The sequence below is a fragment of the Gobius niger genome (genome assembly GCF_951799975.1).
Source record: "Gobius niger genome assembly, chromosome: 15".
In the NCBI taxonomy this organism is placed as follows: domain Eukaryota; kingdom Metazoa; phylum Chordata; class Actinopteri; order Gobiiformes; family Gobiidae; genus Gobius; species Gobius niger.
The window spans coordinates 14,048,334-14,063,777 of NC_136866.1; the positions used below are offsets into that span (position 1 = coordinate 14,048,334).

General features: G+C 40.9%; 1 protein-coding gene across 2 annotated transcripts in view; it reads left to right on the forward strand.

Moving 5' to 3' along the window:
• rngtt (RNA guanylyltransferase and 5'-phosphatase) overlaps positions 1-15,444 on the forward strand; it is a 122,164-nt gene that overhangs the window by 13,769 nt on the left and 92,951 nt on the right. The gene's annotated exons all lie outside the window — the stretch shown is intronic.

Below are 15,444 nucleotides of genomic sequence, written 5' to 3' on the forward strand. Positions count from 1 at the left end.
AATTAGACTAACGCTAGATTCGTCGCAGTAACAAGCGACAGGAAGCCTTTTCAAAAACGTCAATTTTTACGAGGAGCGCTTCGAACTCTGTTTCTTGCTCCGGTTTTAGGGATTTCATATTTTCCAAATGATTTAAAGAGGGGGTATTATGCTTTTTTCAATCACATAGCACCAGTCTATAGCACACTACAATGAAGACGAAATCTTCTGTTGGTCTGTAAATGCAGTAAATTATTATAACTGCCTTGTATAAAATTGCTCTCTCAAAATGGCTGTAGCGAATGTCTTGAAATAGGCCTCTGTCTCTTTAAGAACCTCTGACCCTTTCTGACACGCCCCTTCCACACGCTGTCTGTGGCATCAGTGGGGAGGGGGTTCTGCTGAGGAGCAGTGGTTGGTTACTCGGCTGGTGATGAAAGCTCGGAGGCGTCTCCAGGAGGTGGGGGCGTTCCTAGGAGGACTCAGGCAAACCTATCCCTAAAATGGCTGCCATCAGAGTTTTTACAGATTACTCAAAAATACATGAATGTGCCAAAACAACACTTCAGGCATGTTTTTAATGAGGGAATGACATATTAACATGAAAAAGTCAATTTTGCATAATACCCCCCCTTTAAAACAGACGAAAGAGCAGAAGAAAACAGTGCATCGGTCGCCGTGCTGCCATCTTTAATGTTTACCGATGTGGGTAAAATCGTGAAATGATTGGCTGAGAGCCGCTGCCCAGACAGTTCTGCTTTTGAACAGAAAGGAGGAGTGTCTGGCAGGCCAGGCAAAAACAATCAAATGCCTCCCCTCTTTAACCAGAAAGCCCTTCTTAGTTTGTGATGAAATGAGCAGAGCAGGAACTTTTCAAAAGTAAATGATTAAGCTCCTCCCCCTCCCTCCTGATTCGACCTGACAGGCTGGTTTGCAGGAAAAGCTTGTCTCTTTGGTCAACGCGAGAGGACACTAGACTCTGATTAGTTGCCGAGATCCGGGAAGGAGGGACTTTGCAAAAAAAATTATCTATATTATTACTTTTTTATTATCAAATATTTTATATATAAATGCAAGATCAGGTGGTCAATTTTGCACATTCTATTAACATTTGTAAAACATTTGCATTTCCAGACTATCACTTTAAATAATGACATTGCTGGACTATTTTTACCAAATAAGTTTGTAAAATACAAAAAATATGTTTCAAAACACACTCAGCTGATCAATTATTTTGCTTTAGAGTTTCCCATTGTGTGCAATTTGCTTTTGAATATCAAAAGTAGATTGAAAGAATGCTTGTTTTTTTGTGTTTGCAGGTTTCAACATATAGTTTTGGCCTCAAATTGTGCATGACACTGAAAGGGCACAGCCTCTATGTGGTATATGCATGGACGTGTTTATTTATATCTCTTAGTCTTAACATAAGAATCAAATAGAGGGGAGTAAATACTTCAGAACCCACTGTACTTCCTGCAAACACCTGCCTCCTACTTCCAGCGCCGCACTGTATGAAACTGCTTTAGTCATCTGTAAGTAATATTTCCAGTGAGTTGGACTTCTAATAGCTTGCTCTTTCCTTGGCCTTTCTCTTGTTAGTGCGTGTCCTGGTGTTTCCGCAGCCTCTCGAGAAACATATAGAGTAGAAATACTCCACCAAGGGGGACGCACTGCGATGGGCATGAGTCATCAGTCCGTCTATTGTGGGATCCATTTATTCTTGTTGTTGTTGCGGTGCGGCTGATTCGAGCTTGAAGACGGGAGAGGATGAACTTATTTGTAATGGGCCAAGTGGAATCGGTGGCAAAGACTTGGCTCCGTCGGGATGTTGTTTGCTCAAAGAACTCGATAACCGCTGAGAGTGTGAACTTCAGACTTTTCGTTCTGTGCTTTTAAAGCTGTTATTTGATTAGAAAGTTCAAGACGTGCAGCGATGGATGACGCAGAGTTGGAACCTTATCAGAGCTATACCCCATGACATGAACATTCTTATGATAATCTATGCAGTTTGAGTTTCTTACAGTTTAAGTTTTGGGGCTCATTGCTGACAGGCTTTCAAAGGTCAGGGCCTGTCATGTAGAGAGTCAGGGGCTATGTCCAAATGTCCGCGCTATTGGCTTTATAGTGCGTTATATAGCGGTCACGTCATTTTGTTGTGGTGTCCAAAAATCCAAAGAGAAATATGTTGTACACTCAAAAATTCCCACAATGCATTCTGAAAGTAGTGAGCAGTGATGATCACTGGACCCATAAGTGATCTGTGGCGATGAGAAACCCATGGGCTGCGTGTCCGAATCACAAACACAACGAGTGCGACACTAGTAAATGAGGAGTTGGGGTCTACATAGACTGGACACTGGGACACAGCCAAGGTGACATTCAGTAGCAACGCTTTGATAGTTAGCGATCGAGCATTCAGCAGAGTCACAGCCCTTGAAGGAAGTTATCGCAAAAGTCCCCAGTTATTCACTTTCTCTTAAAGGATCTGTATCATGCTATTTTAGCCATCCCAAAGTAAACTATAGGCATTTATATGATATATTGTACCTCTACCACTCTGGTATATACTTAATTACTATTTTTTTTTACTATTTTCTGGGGGTATTTTGCAAACCCAGAAGACACAATGTTCGATTCAGTTAACTCCGCCCCCTCTCTCAGAGCTAATCTGCCCATGCAACATTAGCAGTAAAAGAAATATAAACATCACAGCAATAAGTGAAGTTGCTTCACAATGCATTTATGAGGAGTTTACATCTGCAACACAGCTTCATAAATGGCTAACACACAAGCTGACACACAAGCTAACACGTGTTTTGATTGACTCACCGCTCTGTCCTGGCCGCTCCATCGGGTGTGTTTACGTACGGGACTCACGTTGGTTATAAAAGTTAATCCACTTTGATTCTGGCGAAGGTTCTCTAAGCGTCCATCAAGAGACAGTCACAGAAAAACCCTATTTTGGCTGATAGTTGCTGAATCCCGGAAAGAAATTCCAACTTCTGGGGAGTGGCCTCTTCCTTAGGAAGGTTGAATAAAGTCCTGTACCTCTCGCAGCCAAACGTGCTTTTCTCTGTAACATTATCGTTGGATAAGAAAAAAGAACAGGTGTGTCCAGAATAGGTTAGAAAGAGTTCCTTCTTCACAACTGTCAGTGCAAACGTGACTTTGTCTTTCTTTCTTACCACAGAAATAATGAAAAAGCTGTTTTATAGATTAAAATCAGACCGTAAGGCATTACATTACAGACGTTGGGCTCTTCCTGTTTGACACTATGACATAAAAAACGTCTGAGTGTCACAAGTCAGAGAGTAGGATTCAGGAGGTAAAAACACTCTTGGGGGTGTTTTTGATAAGAAATAGCTTTACAACATGGTTAATGATATAGGACCTTTAACAAGGCAAGGCAAGGCAACTTTATTTATACCGCGCATTTCGTAGGCAAGGCAACTCAATGCGCCACATGATGATATTTGGTAAATCTTCTGTATCTGCTCTTGTGGAGTCTACGATCTGAAGAAGCTGTGAGTGTCTCCGTCTCTTCAGCATCAAGGGTCAGCCCAAAGCCATGTAGCCTGATATGCCCGGAGCCGCCTCCTGGTGGGACAGGCCTTAAACACATCCCCAGGGAGACGCCCTGGCAGCAGGGACTTCAGATCGTCAAGGGCTATGCACTCAGTCCACTAGTCTCCAGAAAAGCCTCACACTGAGGTGACTGTTGGAAGATAACTGTTTGACTATACTGGAAGCGTTTGGCAAGTTTGTGAGTGTAGTCGCACTTATGACAGCATGTTGTCTTAATTCCGCTAGTTTTCATAAGCAATTATTTTCCTTGCATCCCCAATTTAACTTCACTGTTGTGTGTTTAATAGTCACAGTCCCTTGTTTCTTTTGTGTCAATTTTTATGTTGCTAATTATGAGCAGTAGCTGGTGGCTCTTGGGGAGTTGCATTCACTCCTCACCATGTCGACTCTACCTACCGTAGTAATTCAAAATCCGGTCTCGTTCCAACTCCCTGTGCTTAAGACTAATCAAGAGAGCCTTATTTATCCCCGGTTAATTATAATTCAAGGTGGATTCGCCCTCCTGTGCATTGGCGTCCTTGTTTCGCTGTAGCTGACATTGTTTTAAGTATAAGCCGACCTGCATAGCAAAGCAATAATTTTTTACCAGTTTCTTCTTACTGACTGAAGGAATTTGTGGCCAAAAAGTGTTTTACTAAGTCAGAAGCTGTAACTTGCAATAGAAGGTTATTGCATTTGTAGAAATCCCTATGAGGTATAGTGAGAAGTGGAGAAAAGTTGTCTCTTTATTTTGATTCTGGAGGTTAATTGCAGTGCTTTTTATTGATCATTAAAATGTTTTGCTTCGCACCACAGTCGGAAAGGCTTGGCTGAAAAGGTTTGTTAAAAAGGCAATTAGCGAGCAACCCCAAAAAGCACTCTTGGGCTTACGTAATAGTTGTGGTAGGATCTTGTGATTAGTAAGGCTATAAGCTTCTGCGCGAGAAAATTAGGTGTAGCGCGGCCTCTTTAAAATGCAGGGTTTTAAGAATAAGCCAAATATGACATCTTTTCTTTTAGGGAGGAAAAAAGCAGACACGTATATTTGTGTGCAGCACAAGTGTAACCTGCTGAAACTAGATTTGCAGTGCCTTCATTTAGACTGCAATAACCTGAAGCAGCCCCGATGCACTGTCGGCGCCATGTAACCTTATTTTTCACTTAAATAGAAAAAAATGAGAGATATATACTGTAATACTTTGTACCTTTTATTTAGTTTTTGAGTTATTTTCTGTCTCCATAATAAAACATTTCTTCCCTAGCTGGAACCTTTACACTGCACTTCCTTCCTTGGACCCCTTATCCCTTGGACCCCTTTTTTATTATATGGTGCATCATAAGGTCATATTGTACAAGCAAAGTACTTAATACATGACAAAGCTAATCTGGATGTTTAAAATACATCGATGAATGAGACTTGGTACATGTGAGGCTTTCTGCCAAGACAATAATAAAGTTAGACTGATCTATCTCACGTGGAAATGTGGAGTGCCTTGGGGAGCTACTTGGAACTGGCCAGGAGAGCAGCTGGTGGCTCCTTCGCTACAGGTTGGAGAGCCTTGCCTTTGTAGAGTTAGCTCCAACAGACCTCGGGATTTTTGGTGCGGGGTTGTGCTCAAAGCTGTATTCTTGCTCGGTTGGAATCCAAAAATAAGAAAAAAAAGATTATTTTCTTTTGTGGACGACCCGCTGCTGTGATTGGTTTGGAAAACCACTTTTTTTCCCTTCATTCAAGTGATCACAATAGTTGCCACGAGGCACGCGGCGAACGAGCACGACACCAGCTGATGTTTGGATGAAACCGCAGCAGGTGTTTATGTTCTGCTTTAGAAATTTGGAAAACACAACACTTTTTTAGTTTAAAGCTCACAGCATCATAGCAAACAAGCAGAGGAGAACATTTGTGTATAATATTTTTCAACTGGTACGATTACTTCTTCCCGACATTACTAATGCTGCTGCTGCTGCTTCTACTCACTGTTACTTTGTGCTATGGAGTTATTGCATGACCCCAATACTGTGACTTTGATTAGCCTTATTAATATTCATTTCATGCTAACCCTTGAGACAGACAGAGACATAAAAATGCTATTATTACTACTACTACTAAGCAAAATGTAAACATTCATATGACTGCTGCTAAGAAATGATTAAGCTCGACTTCTAAAAACTGGTAATATTTCTGTAAGAAGTTTTCCATTATGGCGAAGGTTTTCAAAAATGGGCCGTCTAAACTGTTTGTGATGAAACCGAATGTTCCACTTGAGAGTAATGTAGAGTGAAGATACTTTGACTTTTGTCTTGCTCACGAGCTGAAGCGACCCAACGAGCCTTGGTTTCATCCCAGCACAGGACCTGATCACGTTTGATCCAGGTAGTTAAGTAAGGTGGGAGACTGAGAGGTGAGGAATGGGTGGTGGTCGGTTGGTGCAAATGTGTGCAGCCGCTTATCTGTCAGGCTACCCCAAGGGCAGCTTTGGCTACATATGTACTTTACCCACCACGGAGAATGAATAAAAAAATGTCTCTTGTGCTTGTGAATTGTTTTGGGTGACGACACAATAAGACTCCATTTCCTCTAATCCCAGTTCAAACAGGCCCTACTAATGATGCTACTACTATTAGTAATATTACTGTTGTGTTACTTATGCTACTACTCTTGATGTTTAAATCACATTGTTTTTGTATCAGAGAAACCAAGTTTAAAGTGCGGTTTTAAAACATCAAAGTTTGGTGTAAAAGCCGGCAGCTTCCCACCCCATTGCCTTGAATGTGAATGATTTTGTCAAAGTGATAAAATATGTAAAATTATTTTGAATATGCGAGTTAGTTAGTATGCGTCGGAAGGATAGATGGGACTGGAGGTTATGTGCTTTCACAGTCAGATTTACTGATTGCAGTCATGCTGCCTGATCCCAATTTGTCTTGCACTTTTTTCACAGCCCCCGTCTTCTTTATGAATGTCCCACTTTTTGCCTGTGGCATTTTAAGAGTTGGAAGTAATTTGCCATGTCACTTATCTATTCAGGCTGAAATAAATATTTGTCTTTGTTTCTTTTCTTTTTTTTTTGCTGTTGATACTTCGGTCAAATGTTTTGGATTCTGTTGCATCTTAATTTTCATACATTTTTATTTGAAGACAATTTTGTTGAAGTTCTAAGTTATAGCTGTTGTTACAGCCAGACACTAAGGGTTTGTATACAAAAATGATTAAAACCCAATTGTTTTTTTGTCATGAAATATGATCATGACTCGTATTTGAAAAGTATTAGTTTTAAATTGACTGGAAACCGAAAACCCTCCTGGCCCCGAATTGAGTGTGTGAGCCTGTTTTGCTGCAGGCTAATTTGCCAAGCAGAGTGGACAGTGCCTGGCAGGCCACTAGAGATGAATCCTGGAACAAGAGCCTGCAGTCAGAAGGGTCAATAAATACGCCAGCACGCCAGACAGTTCAGCTTTACCTCGCTCGGAAACCTGTCAGCAAGCCGTTTGGCAGTTTAAAAACTAGCCTGCCACCTCCAATAACAGAAATACCCCCATGTCCCACTGACAAATCTTTACAACAAGAAAAGGCTCCGTCTTGTGAAAGGGAGGTGGCAATGGCCTTGTTAATCGTCTTGTTGTTGGAACTTCTGTCAGCAGTCGATTGGTTTTTGCCCCAGAGAGGAGAGAAAAGAGTCGCCAATTATATCTTTGCACTTTAAAAAAAACAACTGCTACCTAACCTGCTCTGTCTGATGATTAGAGTTTGGTATAAGTCGTGGAATCAGAATGCAAAAAGTATAAAACCCCATCTTTAAGAACCTAATTCAGGCTTGGGGTTGGAATAACACTGCTTTAGAACATAAAGCGTGAAACATCAGTATCATCTATTAGACGTGGCCTATTAACAGTTAACCTGTTCCGCTTTTTTGATAGGCATTTTCTTTATTGCTCTTTAGTTCTGCATGGGCTACTTTGCATTGCAATACAACCTCCTAATGGCGGTTACCAATAAATACAAGTGTCAGGATTCAAAAACACTCTTAATCTTGAGAATTGTGCTGTGGGGATTTGTAAACAGTCGACACTTGCAGCTGTCGTCGGTGAAGACAAGGCGCTGCACTAAAGCCGTGATGTGGTTTCAGTGCTGATCTTACGCAGAGAACCCGGAGTTAGCAGATGCTCCCCAGGAATGACTCTGTACCACCTCAGCGACTTTCATTTTGGATTTCATTTGTCGGGCTTTATCTGCAGCGGAGCGAGGCCGGCAAGCGGTGTACAGATCGCTTTGCCACGTCTCAGCGAATCAAGAGCTTTTTTTCTTTTCTCAAATGAAGTTGAGCTTTTGGCTTAGGTGTCTGATACTTTTCACTCTCTGGCTTTGTAGCGTAAAGGCTCCAATGCTTATAATGTGAATGTTGTTTATTTTCTAATCCTCTCCGTTTATTCAGGTTGTGACTGGCACGGCAAGGTCAAATGTGACTTCGAGGGCATGTACACTTTATCTGTGTTATCTACGAAAGGATCGTAGTGTCTTTCTTTGTTCCCTGAATGAGAAGTCCTTTGTGGTCGTTGAGAAAAGCCCCTCCTGTTGACGTAGCTCTACTAATGGGCAAAGCTGTGGGATTACATGTTTTGCGTCTCCTGGAGTGGAGCGGCTGTCAGTCAGGCTGCGGATGGGACCAGCGGAGCGACGCGTGCCTCATTAGGGCTAAAGTGCTCCCGGGATAAGGCTCAAGTCTCTGGCTCTCAGCAGCGGTGCAGGGCAGGGGCATACTGGGACAAACCCATACGGGTGTGACTGAAGGAGCTTTGTATATTTTTGGGCGGCTCATGAAACCAATTGTCTTGTGTTAGCATAACTTCAGAAGAACAGAAAGATGAAGGAGTGGACCACTGAGAGTGTGTAGCACTAATGGTCTCCCTCTGGTTTCCTCAGAAAGTACTTGACAGCGTTAGCCGCAGCTAACTGGCCAATTAGACAGCAGGGGAAGCACTCCTGCTCCGTGCAGAGCCTGTTGTGTCTGCTGTGGTTGACAGATCCGCTCTGTAGTGACACTGGCCTGTCTGTCAGATCCTCTGTGACACAGCCCTCTTTCACATGTATAACATCGCCTCATTGTGTGACGTCGTCCTGTCTTCTCTTTTGATTCTGCTTTTGTTAATATAGTCCTCAATGGCAGCACACCCACTGCACCGCTTCATTATACTCCCACATTTTTCCCATAGGGGACATGACAGTGACATTTTCTACATTCTGCAGCAATGCTCTTCGATTTTTCCCTCCACTATCTTTTCATAAGAGTGTAACATTGTAACTCCACCTACAGATTGTTATTATGTAACTTTTGTTGCTTGTGACCCTTTTCTCACAACAATAGCTACACACTCTGCTGTTGTGACCATTCGGAATAACTGCAATAGAAAGTCAAATTTTCTCCTTTATCATGAAGTACTCCAATCTCAATTGATTTTCAGTCAATTTCTCAATCTATATGTAGCCCTTGTTTACTCAACGCAATTAACTGAGTGGGCTCAGGGTTCTTTTTTTTTTTTACAGTGTACTCGCGTACTCTATATTACTTTAAACTAACTCTTCTATAATTTGGATAATTGGAATACTTTAAATTAGCACTAAAATCTCAATGGGCTTAAATGACTGACCTAGAAGTAAATTAACACCAAACACAAGGTAAAGTATAAAACGATATTCACAATTTATTACAAAAAAATAATAATAAAAAGAAGCAGGTATAGGCAATTACTGGCTAATAACCTAGTCCTAAGCCAGCACAATACACCCTACGTTGCAGGCCTGTATCGTTGCTTGGGAACGCAGAGACCAAAAACAAAAAATGGTCGCTTCACTCAGAGAGCAAAAAACAAACACATGCAGAGTACCTTGTGTAACGTGTTAATCCCACTAGATTGGTCCAGGTAAGGGCTCCGTTGAGGGCAGCACGGGGGTCCAGATACAGCAGTACAAAGGCGATGAAGGTCCGTGGTCCACACCCGATCCGTGGCGACTTGTCTTCGTTTCCCACGTTGCCAGAGGTACTCTGACTGACGAGGGCACTCAGAGTGACCATCTGGGGTCCGTACTTCGTTGTCCAGTCCGGTAACGATCCTCTGTTAGCGTCTTTGTCCCACGAGGTTAGCGAAACGGCAGCCCACAGTAGTCCTTGTGTAACAAACGGGCTGGATTAGCCTCGCTAATACGAAGTAATAAGCGATAAAAACACTGCTACGAAGCTTCGCGCTGAAGCTACACAGCGTCCTACTTTGTAATTACTTCGCCAAAAAAGAAACAGTGGTTTAGCTTAACAAAACCACGGCACAACTTACTACGAAAAAACAAGCTTCCCTCAAAAAACGATTGCTGTCTCTGTCCTCTCCGAACCAGATCTAACCAGTTGCTCTCTCACGTTGCTTCACGAGAACTTATGTTACATTCACAGACTATCACTAGGTGGGAAATATGCAAACAAGAAAAATAAATGAAATACATAGTGTAATAACATGTTTTTAACAATGTAAATACCTTTTTATGACAATACCTTGAACTTGTTTTACTGAACACGTTTTACTATATATGTGCATATATTACACGGGTTACACATATATCTTAGAATATTGTCCATGAACAGAGAAGTTACTTGATGAGGAAGAACTGCTCTCTTCACTTCTTGTTTCTTGCTTGGAGTGTCCTCTGCTGGCAGAAGGGAATTAACCGAGGTAAACACAAGCCACCATTTTTGAGTGTGAGATACCGTAAGTGCGAGATTAACTGTGAGAAAAAACGACCAAGTTAAAGGAACAGGCCACCGTTTTTACATACTGAGATATGTTCTTGCCTTAGCTCAAACGAGTTCATTCGTACCTGTCTGATCTTTGTGCGTGCGCTCAGTCACGATGATTTTACTGTGCGGACTTCGAAGTACTTCAGGTGTTATTACGCCTTACAATGCAGTGCCCATTTTCATCCGCTTAGAAAATCGACATCACCAACATGTCGCCGGCTCGCTGTGAAGCACATAGAGCTTAAAAAAATATTGTGGAAAGTTGACAGGGGAATCTATAAGATGTCAATGTGTCAAAGGTAAATAATTCAGTACACGTATACAAGAAATAGTCACCGAGAGGATTGCAACACTTCACTCTCTTAATCATACTCGAGCACGGCAGGAGCAAAACCTCAGATTTGTGGATTAGATCAGGGGTGTCATGGAAAAGCCTTGGAATAGACAAAAGCCCCGTGGCTATGCAAAAGTTTGTGAAGATAGAACTTTTTTTTTTTTTTACTTCAGCACGACGGCGATAATAAGAATCATCCACCTTTGCATCTCTGTAAGAAGTTGCTAAGGGCATAAACAATATCCGTAAACTTAAAAATAAATCACAAAAAATAAAAGCCGTTTGGCTCGGATGAGTCCGTATTTATCCCCCCAACTTAACAGATCAAAAATGTTAAATGATATGTAAAAAATAAATGCATATAGTAAAATACACTAAACATACACTAAACCTAGATGAAAGGGATGGTATTGCACACTGCAGTTTGAGAACCACTACTCTAATTGATTTTATCATCTGGTGAGGCATTCCCCGCACGTCCTTACTCTTTGGCAGCTTGTCAAGTCCGACTTTGAACCAGCTGGTAGTTATGGCCAATTGAATCCACCTAATCTCGATGCTGTAATGCTTCCAAACTACAGCAGGTACGAGGAACGTTTTTCATTTTACTTCCATCCATCTATTTGTTGTCTGCATGAAAAGAATGCTCGCTTTACGCCAAGTCTCACCACTCATTAGGTTAATAGTGAACATGCTGAAAATGCTAGCTAATTAGCCTGCTCCTCTCAATAGGATTGATTTCTATACTTAACCTTTGAATGCCGACATCATCACCAATTGATATTTTGGATATAATTGGATCTTAAGAGACTTGGTGAAGGCTGCACATCGCTAAACACGTGCTATTTTCACTAATTCTTATTTGTACAATTTGGTCCCAAAGTCTTCTCAGGACACAGTTGTTAAATATGGATAAAGAACAATTACTAGAGATGTCAAGGAACTAATAGTGATAAATAAGCAGCCTAGTAAAGACTACTGACCTGTCAATTGGCTTGTTGCATGAAAACACTACGCTAGATCTGCTACCCTTAGCTTGCGGCTATCCCACAAATACATTTTTTTTTTTGCTTGGCCTTAGATGCAGGGACATAAGAGCAAGTTTGTGAACATCTCATGCGCAGAGTTTGAACTCTAGACCAATAGCACAAATTAGGACACGATTGGCCACTACCGCTGGGATTTTAGCGAGAGGGAGTCCATTTATGCTTATTGCATTATGTTTATTTATTTATTTATTTGTTTTTTTGCCATGGGATTTGTGCAGCTCATCCTGTAGTTTATCTTCTTAAGAAGCAAAACCGAATGTAAGTCACTGAGTCATTTTTTAAAATGTGTTTGTTTTAGCATGTTTATGCTACTTCCTGACATGGCTAGGACAATGTAATGGTGTTAGTTAAGGGTGCTGGAACTAGTGTGGTGTTTTCTTCCAATGAGCCAATTCAATGTCCCTGGCTTATGGTGCAGTTCTTGTGTAAGGCATTGAAATTTGAACAAAATATAGAGCGGGAGAATTCACCATCATCCCAGGATGATGAGCCCAGTTAACCGATTCAAAAATCATCCAACTATTTAAAAAATGATGATTGAAAAAAGAAATAAAGAAAAAATTGGATGACTTTTGAAATGTATTAAAAAAAGAACCAAAAAGAACCAAAAGGACCAGTTGCATCGATTTAGATTTGTAGTTATTCAAATGCTTTTAGAATAGTTTTTTCCAGTATTGTTGACGCTCTTGTATTTTTGCTTGTCAGCTGCATCCGTTGCCGTTGTTGTTCCAAAGACAGGAGATGGCCGAGATTGCATTTAGGTGTGTCCTGAGTTCTGTGCCAACTAAAGGAGGATCAATGTTTCTGTCTCCGCCCTGTCTGACTTTGTTTCTCCTCAGCAAAAGCCTCTCTCAATTGTTTACTATCAAACTTTGGGGAAATACGTTTAAATGGCTTTCAAGAAATGCAGAATTGTTGATAACTTGGGACTCTGCAAGAAGTTTGTAACTAAGGAGATTGATTTTACTCTTTGATTCACATGAAGGGTTTATCTCGAGTTGTGAGATGAGAAACTATTTACAAGTAAATAAAAGTCTCTCAAAGGTGAATGTCTTGTTAGTTGGTCTTCTCGGTCGACTGGCCTGCGACACCTTTTGGACTGGAGCTAAATGAAACGCTTAAGTCCTGACTCAGCCCTGTGAGTTTGGCTTATTTTGACAGTCATTTCAACAGTCTCACAGTCACTGCACTCAACTTTTAATATCCCCCGAGGTGAGTGAGCCTCTGGGTAGAAAAGCAATTTTCCGCTTTAACTTGGTTTGGGTTTCACCGAAGCCAGGACTGAGTAGCACACACAGGGACACTCTGTAATGAGGAGCACTCGGGGATAGTCCAGGGGCCGCCTCCTAAAAACATTGTTCCGTATTGCACTACACAAATTAAAATGGCCAATTGTCCATGGATGTGAGCCACAGCGGCGGGTTGTGTGGCAGAGCATAGACACTAGTCCGGGAAGTTATTTGAGGATAGACTTCAAGCCCTGAAAAGAATGGAGGAAATGAAGACCAACCGAGCTACCGAGTGACTGAGTTTCAAATCACTTTTGTGCATTCATTTTCACATGGCATTGAGCAAAAATAATCTCCCATGAACCATTTATCCGCAAGGCACTTTTGCATTTCTTAAGGCTTGACCTTTATCTTACAACTTTGTTCACTTTGGTCGTTTCTTCTTCTACTGCTCATGTGGGCCGATCTGTATCTTGTTAATATCGCGTCAGAGTTGAAACACAAAACTAGGGAGGCACTGATCTGATACACTTCTGGCTCTCACCGCCTTAAAAGCACAACTTTCAATGACTAAATCTAAGAGATTTTGGGCATGCTGTATGTTATTCTGAAGCCAAGAATTTGCTGTGGTTAGCAGCAGCATGCTCAAGCTAGCGGCAGCATGCTAATGCTAGCGACAAGTTACTTAATAAAATAAAATAGTATCTGCTGGAGTGGCCAAGTGTGTGTTTTAGTTTATGAAATGCTGTTTAAGAATAACTGATATATAATTAAAGATATTTGTAATGCACAAGTGGTGAGTTGTTTAGATTAGATTAGAATATAAAATATCCTGTCCCAAGTGTCAAAAATCCAGTGATCCTTGTGAAATGTTTTCCATTATTGTATTAATAAATGTTATCCATAATTGATCTGTAACATCATGACAAGGCTTCATTGATCTTAGAATGGAGATGACCATTCACTTTTCACCCAGAGAAAGACACTTTTAAGAAAGTCTCTTGGTATCAATTAATATCGGATATAGGCAGATACTTCCAGTATTGGTATCGGTATCGGAAGCAAAAAAGCTGGATCGGTCCATCTCTACACGAAACTGTGGACCTTTTGTGGCTAGTTCTGCGTTCAAACATTGTTCATCAGTTTTCCAGCTGCTGTGGATCTTGAAAGCTTGTATTCACTGTCATTCCCACTGCTGCCTGCAGAGGGAGCTCCAGACGAAATCCTAACCAGCCCAGGCTCCTGTGTGTCTCTGTCTTACTGTATTACAGGTGCTCGTCCTATAATTAGAATATCATGAAAAAGATCTTTTATTTCTGTAATTTCACTTAAAATGTGAAACTAATATATGATATAGACTCTTTACATGCAAAGTGACATAATGTCAAGCCTTTGTTATAATTTTGATTATGGCTTACAGTCCATTTTTAAAATATTCTAATTTTATGACATTTTTAACTTGGGTTTTTACAAGCTGAGCCATAATAAACTAATGAAAACAAATAAAGTCAATACATATCTCACTTTGCATAATGAGTCTATCATATATTAGTTTCACAGGTTAAGTTGAATAACAGAAGTGAATGCACTTTTTCATGATATTCTAATTATAGGACGAGCACCTGTATGCTTTGACATTATTTGAAATTCTACATAATTATTAACAATGCTGTTTATTGTGCTTGCTGTAACTTGTTCATTTCACACTTAATCCACAAGTTTTACACTTTTTTTTAGTTTATTGTCCGTTTACACTAGTTTTTTTTTTCCACACCAGCCCTGCCAGGGATTATAGGCTCGCCACAAATCACCTCGCCCTGGTGATGTATGCAATTTGAAGATAGAGTAATCTCCTCCCTGTTTCCGCTGGTACACGGCTGCTAAGGGATGTAGTAATGGGATTGGTTTTCCACTCACTTAAGAGTTGTCAAATTCCTGCACTGTTCCAGATACGAAGCCCCTGTTGGCGAAGTTAGGCACGTTTTCAGTTTTTTTGTCGCCCCTCCGCTTTCAAATTCAGACGACGCAGTCAGACAGAGGTGACTAGACACATTTGTGATTTGCATTTAGTGCCGTAATTACAGAGCCGACTCCGATAACTGGCTGAACACAACTAGATTAAAGGGAAAGTTGCTGCTTTGGTATAACACTGAAATTGGTGGCTTGTTTACCTCTTTTCTAAGCCTTTTAAATCCTTGCCTTTTGTTGTGTTTGAATAGAAAGCAGTAATTTGCCCGCTCGCGTCGAGATTACAGGTCCCCTAACGTTTGTATTTTTCATTGTCATCTGTAAAGACTATGGGATTTTTTTTTTTTTTTTTCACTTGAGGCTTCTCTCATTCCTACGCACAAGCAGTACTTTGTGATCAACTGTGGCCAAATTCCTGTTTTTGAAATAAAGCTACTCAATCATGAAATTTGGGAAATGCTAATATCGTAATGTGAGTAAACGGGGGAGGTTTTATTCACGTGGCCTGCCTCAAACAAAACATGAACTTTGGTAAGTTT